Genomic DNA, 8,367 nt, shown 5'->3' on the forward strand with positions numbered 1-8,367 from the left:
GGATGGATCTAGAGTCTGTCATACAAAGTGAAGTAAGTCAGAAAGAGAAAAACAGATATCGTATATTAATGTATATATGTGGAATGTAGAAAAATGGTATAGATGCACCTATTTGCAGGGCAGGAATAGAGACGCAGATGTAAAGAACAAATATGTGGATGGGGGGAGGGGGAGTAGGATGTACTGGGAGATTGGGATTGACATATATACACTACCATGTATGAAAAAGATAGCTAGTTGGAACCTGCTCAGTGCTCTATGGTGCTCTATGGTGACCTAGATGGATGGGATGGGGGTAGGGGTGGGAGGGAGGCCCAAGAGTGAAAAAGATAGCTAGTTGGAACCTGCTGTATAGTGCAGGGACCTCAGCTCAGTGCTCTATGGTGACCTAGATGGATGGGATGGGGGTAGGGGTGGGAGGGAGGCCCAAGAGGGAGGGGATATATATATACACGTATAGCTGATACATTTCATTGTACAGCAGAAATGAATACAACATTGTAAAGCAACTATACCCCAATTTAAAAAATAATATGTGTTTACAGTACTAGTCAGTAGTTTAATAATCCAAAAGCCTTATCCAAAGCCTCTTTTTAATACCAAATCCAGGAGACAAATAAATTGCTGCTTCCTCAGTCTTAAAAACAATTGTCTTTCCTTATTTAACAGCAATCATTTCAGTGTAGGAAGACTTGGAATTACAATACGACAAATATTACTATATGTCTAAGAGCCGTGTTCACTACACATCTACACATCTGTTGTTGAGAAATTGGTTTCATCCTTGGATAGATAAAGGGTAGTTGGAAATGTAGAAATTGAAGTAGGTATATGTAGCATAATTATTGCTAAAGACTATGCTCATTATTGTCTTTTTAAAAAATATTTATTTATTTATTTGGCTGCTCCAGGTCTTACTTGTGACACGTGGGACCTTCGTTGCCGTGGGTGGAATCTTCGTTGTGTCATGCAGAATCTTTTAGTTGTGGCATGCTGGATCTTCAGTTGCAGCATGCAGGATATGGTTCCCTGACCAGGGATCGAACCTGGGCCCTCTGCATTCGGAGTGCACAGTCTTAGCCACTGGACCACCAGGGAAGTCCCTCATTATTGTCTTACACAAATTAAAACTCACAGAATTTTTTTGCGTATCCTAGATAGACATACAATTTCTTTTGTTAGATGGATAAACCAGTTCAAGCCAGTATTTCTTAAAACTCCATAATACCTTTAATAAATGAGAGAATACACAATTTAAGTGATCCTGCTTCTTTTACTATTTTGTTTCTCTCCTGGTTTTATATAAAGAAATTAGAAACATATTAAAAGTTGTCTAAGTCATTTCTTCAAATTTCTCTCAGTTCTCAATATGCACAAGAGCTCTAAAATTAAGATATCTTTTTTTTTTTAGCGGTACGCGGGCCTCTCACTGTTGTGGCCTCTCCTGCTGCGGAGCACAGGCTCTGGACGCGCAGGCTCAGAGGCCATGGCTCACGGGCTCAGCCGCTCCTCCCGGACCAGGGCACGAACACGTGTCCCCTGAATCAGCAGGCGGACTCTCAACACTGTGCCACCAGGGAAGCCCAATTAAGATATCTTGCAGAAATTCATTGATATATGTACTTTTTCATGATTTTTATACTGCTTTATTTAATATAGGTGGCACTGTATCTCCAGTTCAAAGAAAAAAAGTGTTTGCTCTGCAACTATTCACTCAGCCCTTTCTATTTGCTAGATATAATCTTAGAGGTTTAGAACACAAAAAGTGAAGAATACATGGGCCCTGCTTATAGTATAGATGCCTGTAGTATAAAAGAAGGCAGGCATGAAATGAGATATATGAGTGGAGATTGTCAGAGGAACCATAAAAATATAATAAATGAAGCATTATGGAGCACAGCAAATGAAGACATTGATAATACCTATAATGTTCGTAAAAACTGATGCTTTTCTGAATTAATTTTCAACAATTTCACCTTAACCACCAGCTAAAATCCTGTGAAGACATGGTACATTGTATTCTAAAATTCAGGAAAAATACTAATACGTGAATTATAAAATTTCATGAACAGAAATACCACTGTATTTCCTTACATTAAATTCACAACAGTAGTAAAGGTAAAGCCTCTGTGGTAATAGAAGGACCAATGCCGTGGAAGGAACTGTATTCAATGAGAGACTTGGCATGTAGCATCCTTTTCCTATTTATTCAGTCCTGGTTCAGGACAGGGTTGAGAAGGCAGAGAATGCCATAGACTTAAAACTCAGTTGCTTTAGAAGTAAGGTAAAGATGTTGAGTTATATGATTCTTAAAGGGCCCTTGAAGCTTAGGACTTTATATATCTAATCCTAACTCCTTTAAGTATGAACAGGGCAGAATGCAGAAGAGGCTAGAATGAGCAGGAGCTGAGCCCAGTAGGTCGCAGGACTGAATAAATTCTGACAACCAAGTGGAAACAAAGGTGTACTGGCCCCTGTAGGCAAAGGACAGAAGTTATGGGGGGCGGACAGAGCTGGGGAGAGGTGTGTAAGAATGAAAAGGCCAGGTGAGGACGCCTATCCGGTCCTTTTTCCATTATCACTAAAAACTGGCAAGAACCTGGATATTACATCAGATACTAAAAAAATCCTATCCTTACTCTGATTTTTCATGCAATAGCACAGGAGAGCCAAACACCTACACTTATACCCCCACTCCTTGTTGAACTGCGAGCACACAGAGCAAGGAGCTGAACAGTCAACCTGGAGAAAGCATCCTCTCTAGACCAGATTACAGGTTTCTCTTTTTGCTTTAATGAAATGTTCCTGGGCTCAGGGGAAAACATTCCACAAATCTGAATGAAATCTCTTTGGTCTGAAATTTGTGCATAAACCTGGAAGGAGGTAGTTTTCATGTGGTTTGGGGTTTTCTGATGAAAATGTCAGTGTTCTGGTTTGTTTGTTTCCCCTAGGAGTCTTCACAGATGAGCCTGTGTGAAAGTTCCCAGCAGATATTTCATTTTATTCGCTTTCCTGCTTTCTCTTGTGGCTGATTTTTATCTTTCTCTTTCAAACTCACACAGCCTAGTCCCTCAGAGCTATGTGTTAGGTCAAAATGTTTTTGCATTGCTCTGTGAATGTCCATGTGCGGATGAGATGCTCCTTTCATTGTAGTACATGAGCTAAAAACTCTGGGGCACATTTTTCCATCAGAAAGCTAACTTGAGTCCATCTAGCCCAACATCTTTATTTGCTAGCAGATCAACCTGAGGCTCAGAGAGGTTAAGTAAAATTGACTTCCTTACTCTTATGGCCCTAGTGACTCAAGGCTGCTGCTATCTCTTCCTTTGTTTGCTACACACCTACCTAAGTGTGTATCACTGTCTTTAGATTTGCCTTTTGCAATCCATTCTCCACGTTAACAAATGAGAACTCATTCAAAAATGCACTCTTCATGCCATAAAATCTCTAAGGCTTCCCACTGCCTTAAGTAGCCCCTTAATTTCCATTTCAAGTCTGTGACTGATATGGCCACTTCTGATTTCCAGCTTGAACTCTTCTCACCTCTCCTTCTCAAGTGGTGTCCTCTACGTTACTGATCTCAGCATGTTCTTGCGTGCCCCTGGGTTTTGTATTGATAAATGCTGATTTCTTGCTCTATAGAAACTTCCACCTTATCCTTAAATCTAACTCCTACAGGTTATAGAGTTGAACTCAAATATCACTAATAACTCCTGCACACGGCTTTAGTTCCTTGCACACCTCCCTCCCTCCCAAATACCACTTAGCAACTATAATATGTGTTGTAAATATTTTTGACTGTATGTTTATTCACTAGACTATGAGCTCCATCGAAGCAGGGTTTTTATTTGTTCTTGCTGATTGCTGTAAGTTATACAATTAGCACAGTGCCCAGCATATGAAGGACTCAAGATATCTGCTTATAAAACAAAGTCGAAACTGGAAACAAATTCTCCTGCTTTTTAGTCTACTATTCTTTCCTCTACTCTATATATTTTAATCTCACTTAAATCACCTATAAATCTACAATGACAGTCTGTGTTTATTCATGTCCCCAGCCTTATTTACTACCCTTCAGCATGCTGTGGTTCCAGTTTATAGAATTAACTGCTGCTCCTCTAAAGTGCCACCTCATTTTTATCTTTCTTCCTCTACTTCGACCTCAGTCTGGTGAAATCCTGTTCATAGATCACCGCCTCTAGGAAGCCTTCCAAGATTCCCCAGGTTGACACTCTTGTGTCTCCACTGTACTTGGCACACATTTTCAAAAGGACTTTTCCTACACATATTTGGCACATACTTCCAGGATGACATTTTTTATATTTGTTTAAATGTTTGTCACCCTACTAACTTCAAGATTCATGGATTTAGGGATTATGATTTACCCACCTTTCAATGTCAGTATTTATCACATAATCTGATGCATGTTAAGCTCAATAAATGCCTCTTGAATAAATAACAAAACTGGTATGATATTTTTCCCCGTTCTATTTCCCTTTAATTCCTGCAAATAAGAGACAAGTGGCACCTCACATATGACAAAGCAAGACACATTCATTTTATGTCAGAATATCCCTGGGTTCCAGTTTTACCACTGATGAGCTGAGTTACCTGAGGCCACTCCTTTTACCATTCTGAACTTCAACTTCCTGATCAATAAAATGAGTTGAAAATAAATAATTGAATAAATAAAGTTTAAAATTAAGATATCTACATGAAATCCATTGTGACTATTATGAAAATGAATGCAGTGTTTTTTAATCAGTGACATGATATTCTGATGTTAGGTTTTTTTTTTTTTCCTGCGGTACACGGGCCTCTCACCGTTGCGGCCTCTCCCGTTGCGGAGCACAGGCTCCGGACGTGCAGGCTCAGTGGCCATGGCTCACGGGCCCAGCCGCTCCGCGGCATGTGGGATCCTCCCGGACCGGGGCACGAACCCGCGTCCCCTGCATCGGCAGGCGGACTCTCAACCACTGTGCCACCAGGGAAGCCCTGATGTTATCTTTTATTACTAGAAATATACAGATTAAAAATGAGATCTGAATCTTTCCTACAGCATTGAATTAATTTTATATCAAAAATTCTTTTTGGTAATTTAAATAATTATGAATGATTAATTAAAAGTAATTTAAATGTTTATGAAATATTATTTTTCTTCCTAAAGTTTCCTTTTTTATTTTGTAAATTGAACATGCTCAGTATATAAAATACAGAACATTTACAAAGATATAAATAGTTAACAAATCATTTTTTATTTTTATCTATAAATAGCTTTTAATTATATTTTGTTGCATTTCTCTCAGCCTTGTATCTATGTGTACTTTTATTTCCTTGTTTCACTTAACTGTGATCCTTATCACATAGTCTACATTGTATTCTTCTTTTTTAAATTAATCATCATATAAGCAGAATTCATGTTATTTTTCACTAAGTACATCTTAATAATTGAAATTAAACTAATATACTAACAATTACTTTTGGACTTTTACATTGTTTCAAAAATTTACAGTTACAAATTATGTTGTACTAACTATCATTTTGCCTAAAGTTTTTTAACCTAAAGCAAAATTACAAAATATTATTTTTAGGTCAAATAATAAGAGACTTTACCTTTCATTATAAATATAATTAGATTGATTTCCAAAATGATTATACAAATTTTCACTCCCACTAGCATTATGCAAGAACATTAAATGTAAAAGTGTAAACTTCTTGCATAGTACATTCTTGTATTTTCCCATATCTACGCTACTTTAAAAAATAAAAATTATTTTTTCATATGTATTTCTTTACCAATGAAGTTTACTTTTCCCCTAAACAATATATGTCCTCCTTTTTGAATTATCTATTTATGTCTTTTATTCATTGATCTATTTTAAGTATTTCTAATAGGTTTAGTGGGAAAAACTGTCATATTATTGCAAATATTTATCCTACTTTGTTCTTCATATTGGCTTTTGAGTTATATTGAGCGCTTATTGCATATTATCACTCTTCCATGTGGTTTACCTGTATTAACACACTTAATCCTCACAGGAGCCCATCCATTGAGTACTGTTATTATTCTTACTTTAGGCATAAGGAATTTAATACATAGGAAGTTAAATAATCTGCAGTAGCAAGTTAGAATTATCACTCGATATTGTGGCACTAGCACCTATGCTATTTGGCAGTATACCATGCTGTCTCAAGAACTAAATAAAACATAAAATGTGATTATTTGAAAAAAAAGGATTCATTTGTTTTACAATTTCTTACCATTCTTGATGTGATTCAGGAAACCATTAACTCTTTTTTAAAGAAATAAACTATGTGGATCTACAAATTTAGATTGTTATACATTACTATATAAGGTAAAATGTATTTAGGTTCCCAATTTTGGGCTCTTTCATTAGTCCCAGATGCAGTATGCAATTTCTAAGAATTCATATGTCTGCAATAGCTTAAATTACTATAGAAAAGCAAGAATCTTTCAGCAGATATAGGGAATATAAACAAAACAACCTCGTCTAAATTCACGATGCACTCCAAGTTTATATATAGATCTGGCTTCGGTAAAATGAAACTATACCTGCTCAAAATGACCTGCTGAAATCTCTTTTGACTTTTACTCTCTCAGAAATGGAATTTTAAAATATCAACTATATATTTTTTTGAAATGCCATTATTGATAAACATTGGGTGTACTATTTCACAGAGATTTTCTGATTTCCCATGAATTATGTTTGCAGTCTTGAGTAGCAAGAACCATGTGAACATCAAGCAATATCATTTATTAGATAATATGATGACAGAATAATTTACAATGCACATTAAATAAACAAGCCAATGCACCCAACATAGGAGCACCTCAATACATCAGGCAAGTGCTAACAGCAATAAAGGGGGAAATCAACAGTAACACAATCATAGTAGGGGACTTTAACACCCCACTTTTACTAATAGACAGATCATCCAAAATGAAAATAAATAAGGAAACACAAGCTTTAAATGATACATTAAACAAGATGGACTTAATTGATATTTATAGGACATTCCATCCAAAAACAACAGAATACACATTCTTCTCAAGTGCTCATGGAACATTCTCCAGGATAGATCATATCTTGAGTCACAAATCAAGCCTTGGTAAATTTAAGAAAATGTAAATCGTATCAAGTATCGTTTCCAACCACAACACTATGAGACTAGATATCAATTACAGGAAAAAATCTGTAAGAAATACAAACACATGGAGTCTAAACAGCACACTACTTAATAACCAAGAGATCACTGAAGAAATCAAAGAGGAAATCAATAAATACCTACAAACAAATGACAATGAAAACACAGCGACCCTAAACCGAAGGGATGTAGCAAAAGCAGTTCTAAGAGGGAAGTTTATAGGTATAGAAGCCTACCTTAAGAAACAAGAAACATCTCAAATAAACAATCTAACCTTACACCTAAAGCAATTAGAGAAAGAAGCACAAAAAAACCCCAAAGTTAGCAGAAGGAAAGAAATCATAACGATGAGACCAGAAATAAATGAAAAAGAAATGAAGGAAGTGATAGCAAAGATCAATAAAACTAAAAGCTGGTTCTCTGAGAAGATAAACAACATTGATAAACCATTAGCCAGACTTATCAAGAAAAAAAGGGAGAAGACACAAATCAATAGAATTAGAAATGAAAAAGGAGAAGTAACAACTGACACTGCAGAAATAAAAAGAATCATGAGAGATGACTACAAGCAAGTATATGCCAATAAAATGGACAAGGTGGAAGAAATGGACAAATTCTTAGAAATGCAAAACTTCTGAGATTGAACCAGGAAGAAACAGAAAATATGAACAGACCAATCACAAGCACTGAAATTGAAACTGTGATTAAAAATCTTGAAACAAACAAAAGCCCAGGACCAGATGGCTTCACAGACGAATTCTATCAAACATTTAGAGAAGAGCTAACACCTATCCTTCTCAAACTCTTCCAAAATATAGCAGAGGGAGGAACACTCTCAAACTCATTCTATGAGGCCACCATCACTCTGATACCAAAAACAGACAAAGATGTCACAAAGAAAGAAAACTACAGGCCAATATCACTGATGAACATAGATGCAAAAATCCTCAACAAAATACTAGCAAACAGAATCCAACAGCACATTAAAAGGATCATACACTATGATTACATGGGGTTTATCCCGGGAATGCAAGGATTCTTCAATATGCGCAAATGAATCAACGTGATACACCATATTAACCAATTGAAGGAGAAAAACCATATGATCATCTCAATAGATGCAGAGAAAGTTTCCGACAAAATTCAAAACCAATTTTTTATAAAAACCCTCCAGAAAGTAGGAATAGAGGGAACTTTCCT

General features: G+C 36.3%; 1 non-coding gene across 1 annotated transcript; it reads right to left on the bottom strand.

Annotated features, from left to right (window-relative positions):
• Positions 1–1,025: 1,025 nt before the first annotated feature.
• Positions 1,026–1,098, bottom strand: TRNAR-CCG (transfer RNA arginine (anticodon CCG)). Its single transcript has one exon. It is a non-coding gene; the product is annotated as a tRNA-Arg (tRNA).
• Positions 1,099–8,367: the final 7,269 nt, after the last annotated feature.

This window comes from Neophocaena asiaeorientalis, unplaced genomic scaffold (assembly GCF_003031525.2).
Source record: "Neophocaena asiaeorientalis asiaeorientalis breed wild unplaced genomic scaffold, Neophocaena_asiaeorientalis_V1.1 scaffold39, whole genome shotgun sequence".
Lineage (NCBI taxonomy): Eukaryota > Metazoa > Chordata > Mammalia > Artiodactyla > Phocoenidae > Neophocaena > Neophocaena asiaeorientalis.